Raw genomic sequence first — 20,409 nt, forward strand, 5'->3', positions numbered from 1 at the left:
CGCAAGCTTAAAACAGAGTTTCTGAAGCTGTACTTCACGGATATTAGAAACTAGTGCCTATTTTCTGCGTTAGGTGAAATAATATAGTTCAAAGCGGCAGCGCCCTCTCCCTCTCATATCGTCCTTTTTTCACCCCCATAGCACAAAAGCACCTCTGAATTCGACGTGTTGTTAAAATGTCTAATGCATGCTGTTTGTAGAATATCCACAAATGCTTTTCTCCAGATGTTCTGTGCCGTCATTAATGTTCTCACTCAATTATTAAATACAACTAGCGTACGCCTCCTCTGCAAGATGTGCCCGAAAGATGGATCGACACATAAACCACTACTGAACCTGCCGTATCTATTGAAACAAGTGTTTCAGCAGTATACAAACGCTAACAGATGGTGTCTGAGTTCATGTGATGCGCTCCAGCACACTATATATATCTTATACGTGGCCTGCCCGTTATGCTACGTGCGCGCACGCACGCGACTGCGCGTTCGAATGTCTTTAAAGCACCCCTCCTCCACCCCCCTCCCCCTACATCCCAGGCTACTCAACTCCAGTAATGCATGTCAATGTACAACCTGCCCTCGTCGACTAACATACGCGGCCTCCAGTGCGGCACTCGGGAAACGATTGTTCTTCGAGCGAGGGCGCGATAGTAATACGTGCACGCTTGTTTCCAAGCAGAGACAACGGCAAGCATAGGTGTGCGATGGCGGCGCTCAGAGTGACGCGTTGACAAAGAGCAGGGCGTAACGTCGCGCTATTGGAGAAAGGATATTTAAGAGGCGCTATACAACTAGTGGTCTTCCAGTTCTTTCCGCTGGCCTTGCGTCGGTGAGTGCGCATGATTTTTCACTCTTCAAACCTTTGCTGAGGACAAAAAGGAATGCAGTGAGGGATAACAAAGCTTTTGAAAATAGAGACGCTCGAATATGCTTGCACTTGAGTCAGGTCTGAGAAGGATCGTGCGTTACAGCTATGCGAGTATAGGCTTCGAGCAGTGCCGAAGTTTCCTCTGCAAAACAATGAGTAGTATGCCAAGCTGCAGGCGGGCCAACGTGGCAGTTATCATTAATCTTTCTCTCTCTCTTATCCCATCTCGGGGTATTAAGTGATGCTATTTGGGAGTGATCATACTTGACAATGATTTTTCTATAATTCTTGTGCAGATATTCGTATCTTATTTGTCTATAAAGCCTATGCACATATTAGTTAATTGAAGCACTGTAGGAGCTTCCATTTCTGAAAATTACTTCAAGAGGGAGACAAGCGATTGCATGCCTTTACTTTGTATTTTTCATACTAAACGAATTAGCGGGTTAAGGAGACGCATGATACGGCGTGCCACCAGATACGGGGTGAGGCGCATCGGCAAGTGTCTTCTCGGACTGTATTGGCAACTCACGGAAACCGTTGGAAATTTGGATGCGCTGACGATGGCATCTTTACTCAGACGCATACCGACTCACGCGCAACCTTTGTGTATGCTAATCATACACAAACTTTACATGTAATACTATGAGATCTGGTATAGCCCATTCGCTTTCGAAGTTCCAGAACAATTTTTGTTTGTATATTTTCGTGGTGATCTTACTTTAGCGGTCCATTGACTGCACTAGGTGCGTTGTTTAACTGAAATTCTGAGTTCTCAATTAAAATTTTTTTTATTCGCGTCCGTTTATACGTTTTACATGGACAGAGAGAACAGGCACACCTTTTAAATATAGATGGTTATCCTGATGTCCGTTCCTACAAAAAATAATAAGGCGCAGTTTTCTCAAATTCAAAGGAAAGCTGAAGACACGCCGCACTATACATCGCTGCGCCACCAGCGCACATTATTTGCGCTGTCGATATCGGTCGGCGATTAGTGGTAAAAGTGCGCGCGATCTGGAAAAGTCTGTAGCTCCGGCTGAGAAACAAACTAGTTCTCAATCTCGGGGTAACTGGCTCATTCCTCGCAAAAAAAAAAAAAAAGCGCGCGTGACGTGCAAGCTCTCGAAGTTGTTCGCAGCTTATCCGGAGCAGCAGTAAAACCTCTCGGCTGCAAATAATCATTGCACCTTCGGCTTGCTCGGCCGTCCATTTTATGTCCGCCTCCGCGCTTCGCCTATGTGCGTTCAGTATCGGCCGCCCGATCAGAGACGCACCGATCGTCACCACTTCTTTCCTTATGGCTTTTCCTTGCGAGAGGGTACACTTAGTTGGGGCGCGCAACCAGAACCTTAATCCGCGCCCGGCTTTGCAATGTTCTTGCCTGTTTACGCTCGTTGTTTAAAGTGCTTGTTTGCCTTGGTGACACATAACAGTAAAGAGAAAGAGGAAGCAGAAGAACGAAAATGTGAAAGAACAAAATGGCCTGCTGTGAGATATGCTGTTCTGTTCTGGAGCTCGCATGTTACGAGTGGCGAGCGGAAGTCATCTGTAGATGGGCGACGCCATGCATTATACGCTCTCTGGCACGCACTTCGCGCATTACCGTATAGGGATCGCACATGCAACTGCGAGAGGGGTCGGTGAGTTCTTTTCAAAAGTCTCCGCCGTCGGATCTACCTTTTGCGTGGACTGAGCGGTAGACTTTCTTGTCTCGCTGACCTACAGCTGTACGTTATGGAGCCTAAATCTCCTGTTTTCTTGGCGTTTACTTTTCTTTCTTTTTCTTTATTTTTTTACTTTTTAGCTTTTCTTCTGTTTCTCACTCCCTCATTATCTGTCGCAGTTTTCGCAACTGTTTATGAGAGGGTCATCTTCATCTCATCGTCTAAGGTATCTAGCAACCTGTTCCTCATGTGGAGCTTCAAACGTTGCGTGCCCTCGCCTTCTCTTCGAGGCACCGTAATTTCTGCTCCTCCGATTCGGACACCCCCGGGCGCGCGGAGAGAAATACGCACCCAGAAAAGCAGTCATCTGCTCCGAATTCACGCGAGAAGGATCGTACAGCACGACACCTAGGGACTCTGTTTTTTGTTGTTGTTGTTGTTGTTTTTTTTGTTTTTTTTACCGCGCCCTGCAGCCCAGAGGTGGTCTATTGCGAGGGCAGCGTTTCTTGGTGCTACAAGAGCGGTTACCCGAGGCGCTACAAGAAAAAGAAAAGAAAAGAAAAGGAAGCATCGGCGCGGAGACGATTGCATCTTGCTAGCATAGAGAAGTGGTTCGATACCGGAAAGAGGAATGCAGATACATGTCCTTGCCGGGCTAATGGTGCCTCTGTGGGACTCTTGCGGACGAGGCGCGGTATATATGTAGCAGCCGCGCCCTTTTTCTAATATATGGAGCCATCGCGGTGTCCGCTGCTAATTGCTCCTTGGACACGTTTTCCGCGGAAATGAGGCCAGAGCTATAAGTATATACGGGAAGGATTGGCTGCCCTCGCACATATGCGAGTATCTGTATTTGCGCGTTAGAAGCGTCTTTCGGCAAATCCCGCTAGGCTCGGATCCCTTTATTATTTCACCTGTGCTGTCTCAATCATTCTACCCACTAATTAGATTAATAATTCTAATAATAATAATAATAATGATTATAATAATCAGGTTGATATGAAACTTAATCATATGCCCCTACATGCAGATTTTAAAGCCCAGAAGACCGCGCGAAAAGTAAAACCGACCTATGTGTTTGTTTTTACTGCCCCCCCACCCCTTTTTAATCTGTGTTTAAGGAAATCTGTGGAAAGCACAAACGAACGTAAGGCCGAACTAACGTACTTTAAGAACCACGAATTAAAGAACACAACAAGAACTTGTTTATAGGCTTAATTACTTCTAGTAACTTGGGCGGGTTTCACAAATTTTCGACCTACGCAAGCTGAAAACTATGCTGACGTGCCAAAAAGGTAACAGCATATATATGGCTCCAAACGAGACGGTCCCATTTTGTGCGCAGCAGCAAGTTTTTGTTTCTGCAGACGATCGGGCAACCATCTCGCAATCTGCATTAGGTAGATTGAGACGTTACCCGAGAGCGCCTTATCTTTATGATCGGGAGCGCCGCCGCGTGCAGAGATATACGCCTCGAGTGAGCCTCGAAGGCGACAAGCCGTGTAGCTTACATAGCTAAGGACGAGTAAATTACAGGCTTGAGAGAAAACAAGACGCTGAGTCCTCAAATTGCCTAGTGATGCAGTAATTGTATAATTGCTGCCTCATTTCTCGAGTGGCTCGTTATCCCATGACGACTTCACGTGAGATGTAAACAAACGCGCCTTAAGATGAGCGCACGATAACCTCCGGTCTGGTTACCTCTCTCAGCGAAAACACGCATGCGGGCGCTTTGTTTATTTGTGTTTATGGTACTACAAGTACTTGCATGTCTGATGTGCACCGCACGTGCGGGAGGCACACAGACACAGCAGAAGTAAAGTGAACAAAAGAAAAAAGAAAATCCAAGGATATACAATTTAAATATCATTCCTTCAGAGAACACGTGCCCGCAAGAGAGATGAAATCTCTCTTGTTGTGAGTTGGCGTCGGAGAACTGTGTTCTGGGTGCTTCTTGAGCATATAGCACATCTGTTCAGGATAAAGCAGCTCAGGTTTTTAGGCATGCTTATCAAGCGAATTCGTGTTGAATATATAAACAGTCTGCGCTGCTTTTACTAAAGAATGAGCAAACAAAATGGCCGGATGTTCCCGAGTAGACTCTGTTTGTGAGTTTACTAACGAAGTAGCCGTGAAACGTAGACAATAAACAAACGTAAGAAAGCGGGAGAGAACATAACTACACGCACTGGCGGAAACACGCATCTCGGACACAGATGCTGCGAGCTCGAGTCTTAAGTTTCCCAGCGGGCACCCGTGCGCAGCGGCCCAGGTACTTTTCGCCTCTTTGTTCTCGGTGCCATCGCGACGCTGTCTCCAGAAGGAGCGCGCACGCATAGGTCACGCCTCGTTTTCTCCACGACTTGGCGCCGTGGTGAACGCCGGACGATGACGTCAGCGAAGGGGGGCAATTACCTACGCCGTTGCTCGGGCCAGCGCTTAGTGCGACCGCCGCGGTTTATTTCGTCCCGGCGCCATTCTTTTCTCCGCCGGAGACAGTGAGATGGCGAGCGCAGAGACCCGACTCGGGGGAGAAACAAGGGTCATTACGATTGCTGCGCTTGCGTCAGTCGGAACGATTTCCCGAAAGAGGAAAGAGCGATAGCGGAGGTGCTATACCTTAGCTATGTAATATACCACACGGGTACTCTTCGGCAAACACCCATTCTGAGTAGAACCACTTTTGTCACGCAATAGGCCGGTTTCGGGAGGCGCCGTGATGCCTGCATTGTGTTTATTCTTCGTTATAAGGACTATGAGAACGCGACCTGCTAATGTTGCTACCATAGAATTATGCGCGCGGTTTGCTTATTCGTTCATGTTTTTCTTTCTTCTTTGCATCCCCTCACCCCCTGTCCTCGTTCAAAGTATAGTCAACAGAAACTAGAACTACCCCTATAGTTACAGCCCGTGTGTGCGTGCGTGTGTGTGCATGAGTGCGCTGGGCGCTCTTGCAGGAAATGACGAGGTGGTAGTGTCGGTGAGTTTGCTTCATCGCGCATTTAGTTCCATCCACTTCGGAATATAGCCACTTAAAGGGACACTAAAGCAGCACACTAAGCTAGTTTAGATAGTTAAAGCGTTCTTTGAGAACTTTGTTGTCGTTAATTTCGAGATAATACATTGGTTATTAGAAGAGAAAATGAAGGTCAAGGTTTCAATTTTTGAATTTTGTGCGAAATCCCCAACGCTGGTGCGTCACTGGGAAGTCACAAATTTCGAAGTATATATATATATATATATATATATATATATATATATATATATATATATATATATATATATATATATATATATATATATGTGTGTATATATATATATATATATTCGTATTTAGACCCCGTTGGCTCAGCAAAAGTTACGCAAACTCGCCATCTTCCATCTTGAGTTTTTTTTTTAAGTCAATGTTGTCTGTCTTTACCGCTAAAGAACTAAGTAGGCCCCATAAGACAATGTCAAAGTACATGTCGTCACAGTGAGCTGGTGCGGGAAGTGAGCTGGTGCGGGAACAATAACAAAAGACGGGTGGCGTCGGCACCCGTCTTTTGTTATTGCGCGTTTTTTTTTTGCTTACCAAGTATCTTGTCGTGGTAAGAGCAATGTTTTGATATTGCGGAAGCGTAATTTAGTAATACAGAAGAAATAACTTTTCTCGTTAGTGTCCGTTTAACGCGCAGTCGCGCTGAAAGGCGGCATCAGCAGAGCTGAGGTTCATGATGAGCGGCTAGCCCAGGTGTGGCGCCTAACTGTGAGGCCGAGCCACTTTATTAATTCACCTGCGTCCGCGCATACATGCATCAGGAAGAGAAGCGCGCGTTGTCGAGCCTCTCCTCCATGTTGAACCTCTCGCCGAGTTGAATAACAGATGATGGGACACCGCCCGAGGCAACACCTGCGTTTTGTGTGTTCGGTTGCTGGCTTTGTTTGTTCGTTCTTTTCTTCCTTCCTTCCTGCTTTCTTTCTTTCTTTCTTTCTTTCTTTCTTTCTTTCTTTCTTTCTTTCTTTCTTTCTTTCTTTCTTTCTTTCTTTCTTTCTTTCTTTCTTTCTTTCTTTCTCACCTGGGTCGCGCGTCTACCTTAGCTCCTCCGGACCGACCGGTCACGTATGGAGATGACGACTGATCAAGGCTTTCCTCGCGCCTTGGTGGGCTTTCGATAGCTCCGGAGCCATAAGTATGGGGATCCTCTCTCGTCTAGCAGGTGAGGACGCGACGCGGTCGAAAAGCTGCAGAGCGGAGCCACTGGTTCGTCAGCAGTGCATCCTTCAAGACTTCGGCAGGCTTTCGCGAGCGCGCCTGCATGTGTGCGTGGCTCGAGAGAGAGAGGGAGCAGCCGAAACGTGATTAAAGATTCGGACATCAGCGCCCGGCACTCGCATAATGGTCCTTTTGTGGCGCGCCATTATACCGTGAACCCTCGTCACCCGTGATCGCGTGCTTGCGCACGCGTGAGCGCGCACGCTCTTGCGTTGCTAGAAAGCCGCGCCTTGCTCTCCGTACATCGACGACCTCTCTAGGGTAGTTGTGCAGAGCCGCTACACGCATTGTTGCTCGTGTCTCGTCGCTAAATCCAGTGGGCCGGAAGACCACGACGCAAGGATTAAATATGACGTCTGTGCGTTTCGGATCACTGCACCTATCTGCGCACCGTTTAACTCTCGACCGATCGACACTGTCGTATTCAACGCCTTCGCTGCTGCTGCACCGTACAGAGAAGACACTGAGCTCTCACTGTTCGGGTTTTCCTCACGGTTCCAAACAGTGCGGGTACGTAAGCGACGTTGAATGCTTGAAGCTGGCAAGGTCCGCGACTATGTGCTAGCAGAGTTATATCATTTAAGACCCAAACCAAGTGAAATTTCTAATACATGTCCACTAATGACATGGTTTCACGCGTCCACATTGCAGCTTGGCCGCACTGCGTCCTTCATGGTGGACTCCTGTTCACATGCGCTTCATCTTCCTTACTCCGCCCACAAAACATTTTTGTTTTTATTGTTCCGTCGATTACATTTACGTCCCTTCCCTCAGAAACAGACAGCTCTGCCCGCAGCGGGACTGACTTTGTGAGTTTATTTCCCAGTCTCAACAGTGCACGGAGGGAGGACGCTATAGTATAGCCGGGTCTTGCTATACAGGCGCTAATTATGGATGTCAGAATTTTAACACAGAAATCAGATTACACGAGCTTTGTATTGCGCTTCTGTGCAAATACAGCCACCACAGAGAAGGAGTCGAACCCACGACCTTCCCCTCTAGTTCCACCAAGGCAGAAATCAATTGCAGCAAATTTTTTATTAAACTATCGCGGGCAATGCTGGCCATGCCCGATGCCGAAGCGTGCTCACGGCACTTCTCTTGCCAGGCGTATGATGCCGCGGACGGCGGAAAAAGCTGCGCCGACAGAAAGAAAAGGGGGCGAACTTGCGTGCTCGGTGCGCTCGCATTCCTCAGTTTTAGCGCTTTCTTCCGGGAATATATGGGAGCGGCGCGTGCCAGGCAGCGCTCCCGGGAGCAGTCCGGGGAAATGGTTCGTGGAACTGGGTAGCCACGTTTATGTACTCCCTGAACTGCGCGTGTGTGTGATGTGAGCTGTTATGGGGGCCGATTTGCGTCTCGCGAGGCTGCCTGCCTGCCTGCCACCCCGTGGGGTTGTTGTGCCATTACCACAAGCCCGGATCCCGAATCTGCAAGATGCAGAATCTATCCTGCGAGCGCCACAATTCTCCCTTCACAAGTCAAGAGGCTGCGCCTTCGTGCAGGAGAAGCCTCGGCGAAGCAGCGTGTTTAGACGTGCCCGCGTGTGCCCGACAGCCCGGCGCCGCACCTCCCTTGCCTGGAGGTCACCGCGCGCGCGAACTTTGAACCGGGTGGCCAGCGCGGTCGCTGGTTGGACCCCTCGGACGACCGTCGTGTGCTGACTTTGTATTGGGCCGTTTGAGTGACAATGGGCCTCGGGGATTATAAAAGCAGCAACACGCCGCTCGAAAACAGGATCCGCCGACCCCACCTGGAGAGAGGGTCGTTCCCGACTGGGGTGAGATGTGTCACGCGTTTTCGCCGGACGCCGTCGTGCGAGAACAGTCGCGTTTGTGTGAGCTCTCGGCCCCAGTGCCGATCCGTTCATGTCCTGTATGATAACCTGTATATAATGTATAAAGTCCCTTTTGTTATTCTCATCGACGCCAGGCTCGGAGTCTTCGCTACCAACGCTCTGTCACGAAACGGGTGACGAGCGCTACGGGACCACAAAGCCGTAATCGTGGTGCAGCGGTACAAGTTCGTATCACTGGTGGCACCGGTTGGATGTCGTAACACTGGTGGCACCGGTTAGAAGTTCGTAACACTGGATGGCAGCTACGGGATTGACCGGCATCAGCTACCTCGGCGCGGTGAGTGCCTGAAGTTTACCTCAAACACCAGACTTTCTCTGACACAGGTTATAGTAGCTCAGGGATTGACTTGGTGTTGCATTGTGTTTAACCTTGTGTGTTTCAAGCCTAGTAAGAGTGTTTTGAAAACCAGGGGATGCTGAGAGGGTAAACAGGGCAGTGTGTGAAATACTTGCATATGTCTTACTAGTAGTGTTATAGTAGCGTACGGCAGGTATATTCAAAAAGGGTAAACAGCAGGAGGACAGTGTGAACGATGGAGAAGTACAAGGTGAAGGAACTTCTCGAAATTTGTGAGGAGTTGGGCATTGAGTTGGGCTCAACCAAAAGAAAGAATGCGATCCTTGAGGTCATGAGGACTGGGGACGTAACGGCTGAGGAAGCCGCTGAGGCCTTGGCGGGTATCAATGAACGTCGGGAAAGGGAGGAGAAGGAACGTTGCGAGCAGGAAAGGAGAGAACAGCAACGTCGCGAGGAGGAAAAGGAGGAAAGGAGAGAACAGCAACGTCGCGAGGAGAAGGAACGTTGCGAGCAGGAAAGGAGAGAACAGCAACGTCGCGAGGAGGAAAAGGAGGAAAGGAGAGAACAGCAACGTCGCGAGGAGGAGGAAAGGAGAGAGATTCGTGAGCACGAGCTTAAAATGAAAGAGTTGGAGACCCGAAATAGCTCGCCAGCGCCTAGTCTCACTTCTAACGTTCCAAGAATACGCGATCAACTTCCACCCTTTGTCGTCGGAGAGGATATGGCCAAATACCTCGTGAAATTTGAGCACGTGTGCGAACGGAATAGCATTGAGCGATCCCTCTGGGCACAGAATCTGTTAGCGTTGCTTCCTGGGGAGGCATCAGACGTAATAACTTGCTTATCGAAAGAGGCGTTTGAGAGCTACAGTGATGTGAAGGAAGCGCTACTGCGGAAGTACAAATTGTCGCCCGAAGCTTTCCGGCAGAGGTTCCGGTATGCAAAAAAGGGTAAGGAGTCGAATGTTGACTTCGCGTTTCGTCTAAAAGCCGACTTGGTGGAATGGCTGAAGGGCGAAGAGGTTTACGACGACCGCGACAAAATTGTCGAATGCATCGCGTTGGAGCAGTTCTACCGTTGCATTGATGAGGATGTCCGGCTCTGGCTGCAAGATAGGCTAAAGGAGGTTAAGCTAAACAAGGCAGCAGAATTAGCGGAAGAGTATTACACCCGCCGCAGCTTGCACAGCAAGGCGGTGCGCGTAGAAAAAGCTGATAGGAGAGATTGGTTTTCCGGGAAGCCCGACGAACGGAAGCAAATCACGCGTCGCGAGTTTCGGGACGACGAATCCCTTACCAAAGAAACTGTAAGGGAAGGGCAGAATACATCTCAGAATGATGACGATGGTCCGAAACAGCGAAACGAAATGACGCGTTCTTTTGAAAAGCGAAAACCGTTAACCTGCTACAATTGCAAAAAGCAAGGGCACATCGCTGCAAGCTGCCCAGAGAGAATTGCTTTTGCAACGATACAGGAAACTCACAAAAACATACGTCTATTGGAGCCCTATGTGCAGGAAATTAAGGTAAACGGCAAGAAGTGCCGAGCACTGCGGGACTCTGCAGCAACTATGGACGTTGTTCACCCGTCTTTCGTCTCCTCGAGTGATTTTACGGGAGAGTGCGTTAGGATACGGCAAGTGGCCGAGAAGGAGAGTGTCTGTTTACCGATCGCAACGGTTAGCATTGAAGGAGAATTTGGGAAACTTAACACCGAAGCCGCTGTGTCAGCCGCCCTCCCGGAGCAATTTTCCTACCTCTTCTCAAATAGCTCGGAGCAGCTGCTGAGGCATCACGGCAAATCATTCTTTGCCGACGTGGCGTACGTGGCCCCCACGCGATCCAAAGCGCGCCCGCTGTCGAGGGAACTTGACTTAGCGTCGGTGAGCGAACAGCGGTGCGGCACACGGACCGATCACGGTAACTTGAGTGGCGAGCAGTCACGGGAGAGGCAGAGCTCGGAGGCTGGCCTAGACGAGCGGGTCCTGGAAGTGAGTGGGAGTGACGCGTGCAGTGCTAGCCGCGATATAGACTCGACGCCGCAATTAGGCGACGCGGGCTCCACACTCGCTCCGGTTTCCGCCAGCCGGCAGGAGCAGGCTGCAGTTGAAAGAAAAAGTCTGATTCGCGAACAACAGGAAGATTGTTCACTAGCCGATCTGAGGAAGAGCGTCAAACGGGGAGTGAAAGAAAAGGGGGTTTCATTTGGCAAGGAATCTGGCTTATTGTACCGCCGCTACACGGATAAGCAGGGTCGCAAATATAAGCAGCTTCGGATTCCGCGAAAATATCGCCGGGAAAAATGAATGACCTCATTTGCTTCCTCAGAAGTATGTTTTCGGTCCAAAGCGATTTCAAGGGGACCATTCTATTTGTAATTATTATTGCTGATTAATAATTGTTTCTAGTTTGGTGTGTTGTTGATTTGAAAACTGATTGTTTGAGCCTTGTGTGCTAGATCGTACACCTGCCTCTTGTTGCAGCGGGAGCAAAAGGGGATAGCGATTAATTAGGTTGATTTGAATTATGGCCTTGTCTGGTGTTTGACGGGAGACAGAGGGCACTTGTTCGTGTTGGGTGTTGCCTTTTGCCGGTCGGTTTTGCAAGCTGCAGAACGACCAAGCGGGACCAGTGGCGAGAAGCAAGGTCTTAGGAACGACCCGAGCGGAGCTGGTCAAGGTGCCTTGGCGACGACGTGGTGAGCAGAGCTCCTGTCCTGACGAGTCGGACCTGGGCACGTGAAGTTACCTGGCGTCCCGACAATGGACGTGAACTTGGACGAGCCTGACGAACGTGCGCGCCTGGCATCCGAGCCACGTGGAGGCAGCTCGTCTTCCCGGCGCCTTATCTGAGGGCGGGGATGCTGTTGTGCCATTACCACAAGCCCGGATCCCGAATCTGCAAGATGCAGAATCTATCCTGCGAGCGCCACAATTCTCCCTTCACAAGTCAAGAGGCTGCGCCTTCGTGCAGGAGAAGCCTCGGCGAAGCAGCGTGTTTAGACGTGCCCGCGTGTGCCCGACAGCCCGGCGCCGCACCTCCCTTGCCTGGAGGTCACCGCGCGCGCGAACTTTGAACCGGGTGGCCAGCGCGGTCGCTGGTTGGACCCCTCGGACGACCGTCGTGTGCTGACTTTGTATTGGGCCGTTTGAGTGACAATGGGCCTCGGGGATTATAAAAGCAGCAACACGCCGCTCGAAAACAGGATCCGCCGACCCCACCTGGAGAGAGGGTCGTTCCCGACTGGGGTGAGATGTGTCACGCGTTTTCGCCGGACGCCGTCGTGCGAGAACAGTCGCGTTTGTGTGAGCTCTCGGCCCCAGTGCCGATCCGTTCATGTCCTGTATGATAACCTGTATATAATGTATAAAGTCCCTTTTGTTATTCTCATCGACGCCAGGCTCGGAGTCTTCGCTACCAACGCTCTGTCACGAAACGGGTGACGAGCGCTACGGGACCACAAAGCCGTAATCGTGGTGCAGCGGTACAAGTTCGTATCACTGGTGGCACCGGTTGGATGTCGTAACACTGGTGGCACCGGTTAGAAGTTCGTAACAGGGTCTAATCAGCTCTGGAAATGCGCCGCAGCTCGTTAAATTGGTCCACTTTGAATTTACGGCGCGGAGATAGCTCTTGAGAGCCAATTAACGAGAACGCCGGTATCTCCCGGCTGTCTTCAGCAAAGTTCTCAACCTTGCTGTCACTGCGAAGTCGTTCGACAAGCTTAATGTGTACGCCTAAAGCGAACGAATACTTACACGACCTGTATTAGCCGCTTGCGACTATACGCTGGGTCAGCAAAACCAAAGGATATACATTAGTTACCCCTTCTCTTGCGCAACCTTGATTTGGGCAACACTTATTTTTAAGTGATTCCTTTCCACTCGAAGTTTATTGTTGAAAGCGTAAATTTAGTGCATGTTTGCGTGCTGTACAAAGTGCTGACTTTACTTAATGCATTAACGCCAAGCTTCGATATTTAAATTCTAACAGAGGTCCGTACGTTTCTCTAGCGCTGTCAAGAGGTGCACTGATTGATAGCAGGTGCTTAACATTAAAAGCAACACCAGGGCTGGCATTGAGAAATACCGTATAGTGGACTGCTACGAATTAATGTTCACCATGCGTGGCTCTTCAGCGTTCAGCTAAATCAAAGTACCCAATAGTTATTGCATTATGGTCTCGTTATAATGCGGTCGCCATGTCCGGGAATAGAGCAAATGGCCCAGCGAGCTTAAAGGACAGGATCTCACGACTATGTATATATGCGTGCTACCGCTGTATGACTTACACAATGCCCATTTCATTCCCCTCATTGATAAGCATTAGCTTAAAAGCAAGCTGAAACAATCTGCTCTGCGCTGCATGCTCCTATGCATACTGTTCCAATGCACACGATGCAAGTGACGACCTGCAGGTTTAACAAGCGCACAGACGTGACAGTGAAGTAAACACAAGACCAGCGCTTGTCTTGTGCTGTACTTCACTGTCCCGTCTAAGTTTGTGCGCTTGTCAAACCTGCAAGTATGAACCAACTAGCGCAGCAACACGTTTTCTCAAGTGACAACACGTCTATAGGCCATCCCTATTTCGAATCATGCAGTGTAATCCCGAAAAGTTGCCGGTACCACTGCAAGACAAGCGCGCAAACGCCGCGTACATTTGCTCGCTCGCTCCTGTGCTCTCGCCAACTCCACTCCGTTTCTCCGCTTATCATGTCGAAGAGAGCAGGGCAATCGACACGTGACAACCGTCACGCTAACAGGACACACGGGCGCTGCAGGAGGTGGGTGCGCTATTCACTCATTTTACAGCGCCTACTGTTTACCCCGTCGTTTCGCGCTTGGGGCTGCCCTTATCGCTAATCACTGCCCAATGTCGCGCGAAAGTATGGTCCCGTATACTTCGTGACCGAGGCGCACCTTGCTGGACCAGAACCATAAAGCTCTCGCAGGGCACAGCTTTCAGGACGCGCAGACGTAGAGCTAAGCCAAAGCTCTCCGGTTGACTTTGCTTTCTTATATAGTGTTCAACCGAGCGAAAGAACGAGAGAAAGACGCCCTGTTGGTCCAACGATGGCGGCAGCAGCACCCAGAGACCCTAAAAGCCGGGTCATCGTGCCTCGCTTTGTGCGACCGACTATCCGCTGCGGCGGCTCCGGCTGCTGCGGTGACGACGGGTATGATTTATGGAAAGCGGGGAGAACAGGCCGCGTGGTCTGCTGGCAGCTCGAGCTGATAATGGCTTTCTTTATCTCCCTCAGCTTATACTGGTGGGCCCGCTTCTATAGAGCGCATCGCGCACATGCTCACACCGGGTATATACGTCCATATATACTATATAGAGCGCGCAGACACTGTCACTGGGCTTTTCCCGCCCTATATTTCAAGCCAAGGAGAGGCTACTTCTCTACCTTCTGTCCAGTCCACGTACCTCTTGTCGGAGTTATGAGGCTTATATGGCTTTGCTTTGGAGCCCATATAGGAGCTTTTTGAGCCTCCTTTTCAGCGTGTTTTCACTCCGAAGGCACGACCTTGTCGCGGACTCTGCTGCTATGGGGCGCTCTTGGAAAACTCCGGTTGCGTGCGCCTTGGATAGACGTGTATATTCGCGAGGTCGGAGGAGAAAAGGACGGCGCATGTCTGTGTTCGATGGCGGCTCGCGGTCAGTTTGTTTGGGTCAAGCGCGCGCTTATCCGACCATTCAAGTTCGTATCTGCTGAAGAGCGCTCTCAAGTTCTGTAAATCACTGGAGTGACGTGCGCCGCCTGGCCTGGTGTCACTGCCGTGCTCTGCGCGATTTAACTTTCTTTGCAGACCATGGCTTTCTTTAGGAAGCTTTCTTTTTATAGAAGACCTGGGCGAAAGGAGACGTTCGCCTTCTCGAGTGCCTGCGTTACTGACATTGTATGATGAGTGATAGCCATATTATCGCTTACTTGAAAAGGTGAACAACTTTCCCGAATCCTGAAGTGACGATGACCTCTTCTGCCACTTTTCGCTGAGTTGCTCTGCCCTTATATGAATGCCAGTTTGTCGGAAGACATTATTACACTTGCCATGGAGTTGGAAAATTACAAAGTTTGGAGCCAAACTCGAGTATCCAGAGTTTGTCTCATAGAGCACGCACTTTAAGTATAAAAAACCTCGCACAGGTTCACATAGACACCATAAACATTTTCGGCAAGCACGGGCAAAGTAGTCGCAGACACGACACATATACATGCACAAAGAACAGTAATAAAAAACAGTAGCCTTCCATTCACGTAGTATTTTCATGCGAAACTACTGTACTATCAACTTCATTTTGTCATTGTCACACTTCGCTTGTGGCAAGCAGAGAAAGAAGATGAGAGTCCGCGCAAGGCGGCAGCTATTGTGCTTGTAAAGCGCCTAAGGGTCCGACACAATCCTCCTGTCGTCAAAACTATCACTCAGGATGAATGACACTATGTATCTATGGCTTGCATGTGATAGCGCCATGGTGGATAAGTAGTAGTATAGGTACATACCCCTGGAGGGACATTTAGTTCTAAATGAGTAACCCTGTTAAATTAATGACCTGCTTCAGATTTTTCTGAAAGGGATGCTTGGAGCGTATTCCTTGATGCAATTTAAATGATCAACTTCGCCAGTCCCACTAACTTTTTTTCTAATCGTTATCATTCCTTCCATGTTCAATGTGGATAGACAAGAAAGACGTGTGCAACCTAGAAGCCAGAGAGAAGGGGCATGTCGTCAAGACGTCGCTTCGTGACGGGGACACGGCGCCGTTACAGCGTCAAAGATAACGCGTACCCTCCGAGTGAATCTCAATTAAGGCCCATGTTTCATAAAGCGTTTCTACAGCCGTTCACAACGAAATCTTCAAGGGCATACGTCGTCTACTTGTCATCCGACCTTTCAAGGTTGGTAATGAAGCAATTACAAGCAGCAAATTGGATATTTCTTCATTAGCAGCGCTCTCGCATATATCGAAATCAACACCTGCCTAGGAGTTCTCTCTCGTGCTGCATAGACCTCTTCATTCTGGGTCGTTTTACTTCTGCGGATTGTAGTAATGATTGACGTTTGTAAAAAAAATGCATTGTAAAGGAACGAAAACTAATTTACATCATTATGGGACGCAGTCAATGTTGCTGAGTACGTTTGGTTGTCATTCTGAGGGGCTTGCTAATCAACGCCCATTTATAGCTTTAAAATACGCGCTTTGGTTACGCAGGTATACTTACGCAGGTATACTCCAGCAACTATAATTAACTATCACTATCGACACCGGGTGCACACATTCTTAACACTTGGGGCGTCTTGTTGACGCCTCGGATCCTAGCTTGTATGGTTCAGGATTGTAATGCTCTCTTAACCAGAGATTTTCCTGAAGCGAGGCAGGCCATGAAGTGTAGGTATATATCTAGAATGACGCTACAAGTGGTGCCGGGGATAAATACACTCTTTTCGAGCTGAGAATTTGGCAGCCCAAGAATAGGAAGTAATCATTATGCAGCTTCCAATCAAATAGCCAACCCATGAAAGGCCATCAATGTTTACCGGATGTCTATCACAATAGTGAGGCAGCTCACAGACTTGGCTGAAAATAGATATTGTATTCACAAGAATATCTCAGTCCGATACTCTCTTTTGGCCCCACCGAACACAAGATCATGGCGAAACAGTCGTGATGGCCCAGCGGCTATGGCAGGCTGGTGTATTGATGATCAATGTGAACTATCGATTGCAAGATTAATAGGAATACAAGGAAGCCCTGATAGCCTCTGCGTTTGGGCAGGACGAATTGGGACTGGACAAGGGTCGGATAAACAAAACGTATGGGAAACGTAGAGGGTTGCCTGAGGCCTTCTTCTTAACATTAGATGGAGTGCGGCTCTTGGTTGTCAATAATAACGAAAAATATTTCTAAACATTGTTGATATCGCTAATGACAATCTTTTTCTTTGTCGTCGCTAATCAGGTTAGACATGCTGCAAACGTTGGGTAAACGTAAGCTAGCTAATATAAGAACTCATTTGCAGCGCAAGGTAAAAGTACCAGCAAAGTCACAGTCTATTACTGCAATAGATGCCTTCTCTTGAAGCCGCGGAATTAAAGAATTGCTTCCTAAAAGCTGATACTAGGAATTCGTCGACTCAAGTTGAAATTGAGAGGGTAATTAGGCTGACATGTGTAAGCTTTGTTATTATCGTTATTTTTTCATTCACCAATCTACTAATATCGAACGCTAACACTCTAATTCAATTTTCAGTTGTCTCATCATGATCAAGCGCAGATCCCTCATCCATACAAGCAGCCACACCAGTCATCAATGTCTCTGTACACGATGGTTCAATTTTAGCAATCGAACTTCTCCATTCACATTCGCTAAAGACAGATTATTCGCATATACTACGAGGTGCGTTCCTTGCAAACTCAGTCACATCTCAGCGTTGAAAGGTGTCATCATATTACACAGAATATTTTCTTTATCTCGCTTTTTGTGTTCACGACTTCACGCAACGCAGTGCGTTTCCCACGCTACGTCGGGTTCAATTCGTGCCGCCACGAGCGCTAAAGCGAGATGAAGGGGAGAAAAAAAAAAGAACGAAGCATAAAAAGGAATGAAAACGCACGAAATTTGGCTATACGGTAGTCGCGAACGCATCGTAATCGTGATACGTATTGTGCCATCACCGCACGTGTGGAGAAGGCGATGCTATAAACTCCCGCTGGCGTTCCAGAAACATTGGCGACTGCGGGCGTGCAGCATCGCACGCCACTCGCCGGCGGCAGCGCGCCTATGTGATACAGCAGCCGCGACGGGAGGGAAGCCCCCCTTCCGTGTGCCGCGTGCGTGACCGCACTCTTAGTGGCATAAAGTCGATCCCAAAGCGGATAGCGGCGGGCCCAATATGGCATATGATCGGCTCGCATAGACCGATCCCTCACGACTCTCGCATCCACGCACCCCCTCGCCTCCTCCGTCCATCGCATACGCCGAGCTCTACATTTTCTTGCTCTTCTGCGCCCGTCGGAGCCCTGTCCTACACCCGCGCGCACGTTTTTCTTTCGGTAGCCGAATTTTATTCCGCACGACCTCGAGGCCGTGTCTGTTGTATACGGACGCGTCGGGCACGGTGTGTACGCGCAGCTAGACGCCAGGGTTTAATACGCCCCGACGGGTCGTCCTTCCTTTTTTTTTTCCTTTCGTCTTTATGCCTTGTGGTGCTTCTTTTCACATCTCGACTTCGTCCGCATCGACGTTCTTGCCGAAGCTTCCGCGGTTTCTTACCGTGCTGGCGACCCACGGTAAAGTGCGAACAAAGCGCTGAGAATATAGAGAGAAAAAGAGAGGGGGAGGGGGGAGACAGCCGGCGCCACAAAGCCGAACGGCGACGTCGTCAATGCGCAAGCCTAATAGCGACGCCAAAGCGTGCACTTCGTGAGCGGCATCTCCTGGGATGCTCGCGCTAGCGAGGCGACGACCCGATATTACAATGGTCGCGCGCACGCGCATTGCTTCGAGCGCGATGTGGCGAGACGGCGTGAATCATGCGCCGAGCCGAGCGGGTTATTTACACGGCGCAATGACTTAAATTTCAGCCGCCGTATCTCCCGCAACGCGCGTTGCACGTTCAGGTTGTCATCTTGTGCAGAATGTTACCGTCCACGCAAGGGAAGTCACATGGAGAAGCGTCCGTTCGTGTTAGAGCGAGTCATGGCTGGTGCAACAAGGTACGCTTTCCTCGGGCCTTGCGCTGGCCCGAAAAGGAAAGCCAGCTGGCTGAGAAACGACACCAGTGAAAAATCTACTGCTCGTTTGTCCATTGTTCTCAAGAAATCACGGTTTGCCATCGGTAACTCTATATATGTAGCTGAAGAAAGGGGACACCTTGTCGATCGAGCATGCACAAAGGGATTGCACTGGCAGGCCAGCAATTGAGCCGTTAGATCGCAGGCTTTCTTGGTGCGTCTCCATCCGGAGCGTAGCGGCGTAGCACATACCCTCACCAATTGTTTTATCTTAAGATCTTCATCTTTGGAGTCAGTGCAACTGAGCTGATCGAGATTCCGCGAGCTGTCACGTGGCACTGAATTCTCTCATGCTGCGACTTATGGTATTGCTTTGGCATGATGACATACTTTGGAAAGGTCAGACGCTTCTCTGTATTGTGCTGTGTGTACAAGCACCTACCCTAAAATTTCAGTTTGATTCAGTAAAGATGGTGTTGCTCTGAGTGTTGTCGTCCTTTTTTATGTTACATAATAGTGGTACCTGTCTACACCGACAATGGCTATTTAACATTATTGCTGTTAAGCTTTGGGGTTATTTAGTGTCTTAGAAGTGAGACCGCTGCTGAATGGAGATAGTTAAATTGGTTGCGAAGAGATAAGTTCTCAAGTTTGCAGTGAGCTGGAACTATCATTCAGCTCAGATGGGTCTCTATAAGATTATTGACCATAGAGCTAAATGACCATTGACACAGCACATATGACATTCGGGTTATGTATAAGAGAGCATATCACTCATCGAAACTAGCCATACAAAGGTTAATTCTCTGGCCTTCCATTCATCGCATCATTAACGTTCGGAGGACATTGGAAAGATAGCACGTTCGTTTCTTGATATATTTTTCTCTGAGTGTGTGGGAACTCAGTGCTTCGAGGCGTCGTCGTAACCCAACGGCTTCATATCGCTAATTAGCGGATAGTTTAATGCACAAGCTATTGCGCATAGTAAACTTATACAGCAACCTCATTCTCACAAATGAATGAGCTTCCCACGCGGTACTATGCATTATCACAAGCAACCATCAGGCATATACAAGTGTTATCAGGACGTTTTACGAAGGGGGTAATTAACGGGCACTGCGTGCCGTCCACGGCTGTATTAAGTTCAGAACTGTGCTTGTGCTTCGCAAAGGCCGCGAAAATATGGGGTCGGTCAAAAAGATAAAAAATTTGCAGGCTTAGTCGGACCGTGCACGCGATTTCCATAACCCAAAATCGGCACAGCTCGCGCTGTGCTACATGCTACCGTGGCTGTACACCTTTGGACCCAACCGCGTATACGTATTCGTGTCTCATCCAAAACTCACGTTGTAGACCGAGTTACCGCATGCCTTCACAGTTTCGTTTCGTTCTTGGCGTCTGGTATAGCTGCCTTAAGAAACAGCTTTTATGCCATCCTAGTTCTGTGCAGTGCATGCCTTGCAGCGGTTATGATCGCTCTAGATTGTGGCGCCCGGAAACGGCGCGAAATTTAACCACAGTTTGCCGACATGCACTCCTCAAACCGACTCTATGTAGTGCAAAGTATGCACCTGTAATACTAAGATGTACCCGCCGCGATGGCTCAGTGGCTACGGCGTTGTGCTGCCACAACATGATAGATAGTTAAGCTGGGGGCTCGTGAGATTAAAAGCACATGATTCAAAGCCCAAGGGTGCGATTTAAGAGTCTAGACAGCGGCAG

General features: G+C 49.1%; 2 protein-coding genes across 6 annotated transcripts in view; one reads left to right on the forward strand and one right to left on the reverse strand.

Annotated features, from left to right (window-relative positions):
* Window positions 1-20,409, reverse strand: part of LOC135898354 (neural cell adhesion molecule 2-like) — a 542,388-nt gene that overhangs the window by 329,957 nt on the left and 192,022 nt on the right. The gene's annotated exons all lie outside the window — the stretch shown is intronic.
* LOC135898434 (zinc finger protein 235-like) overlaps window positions 1-20,409 on the forward strand; it is a 113,873-nt gene that overhangs the window by 25,035 nt on the left and 68,429 nt on the right. The gene's annotated exons all lie outside the window — the stretch shown is intronic.

Source organism: Dermacentor albipictus, chromosome 4 (genome assembly GCF_038994185.2).
Source record: "Dermacentor albipictus isolate Rhodes 1998 colony chromosome 4, USDA_Dalb.pri_finalv2, whole genome shotgun sequence".
Classification (NCBI taxonomy): Eukaryota; Metazoa; Arthropoda; class Arachnida; order Ixodida; family Ixodidae; genus Dermacentor; species Dermacentor albipictus.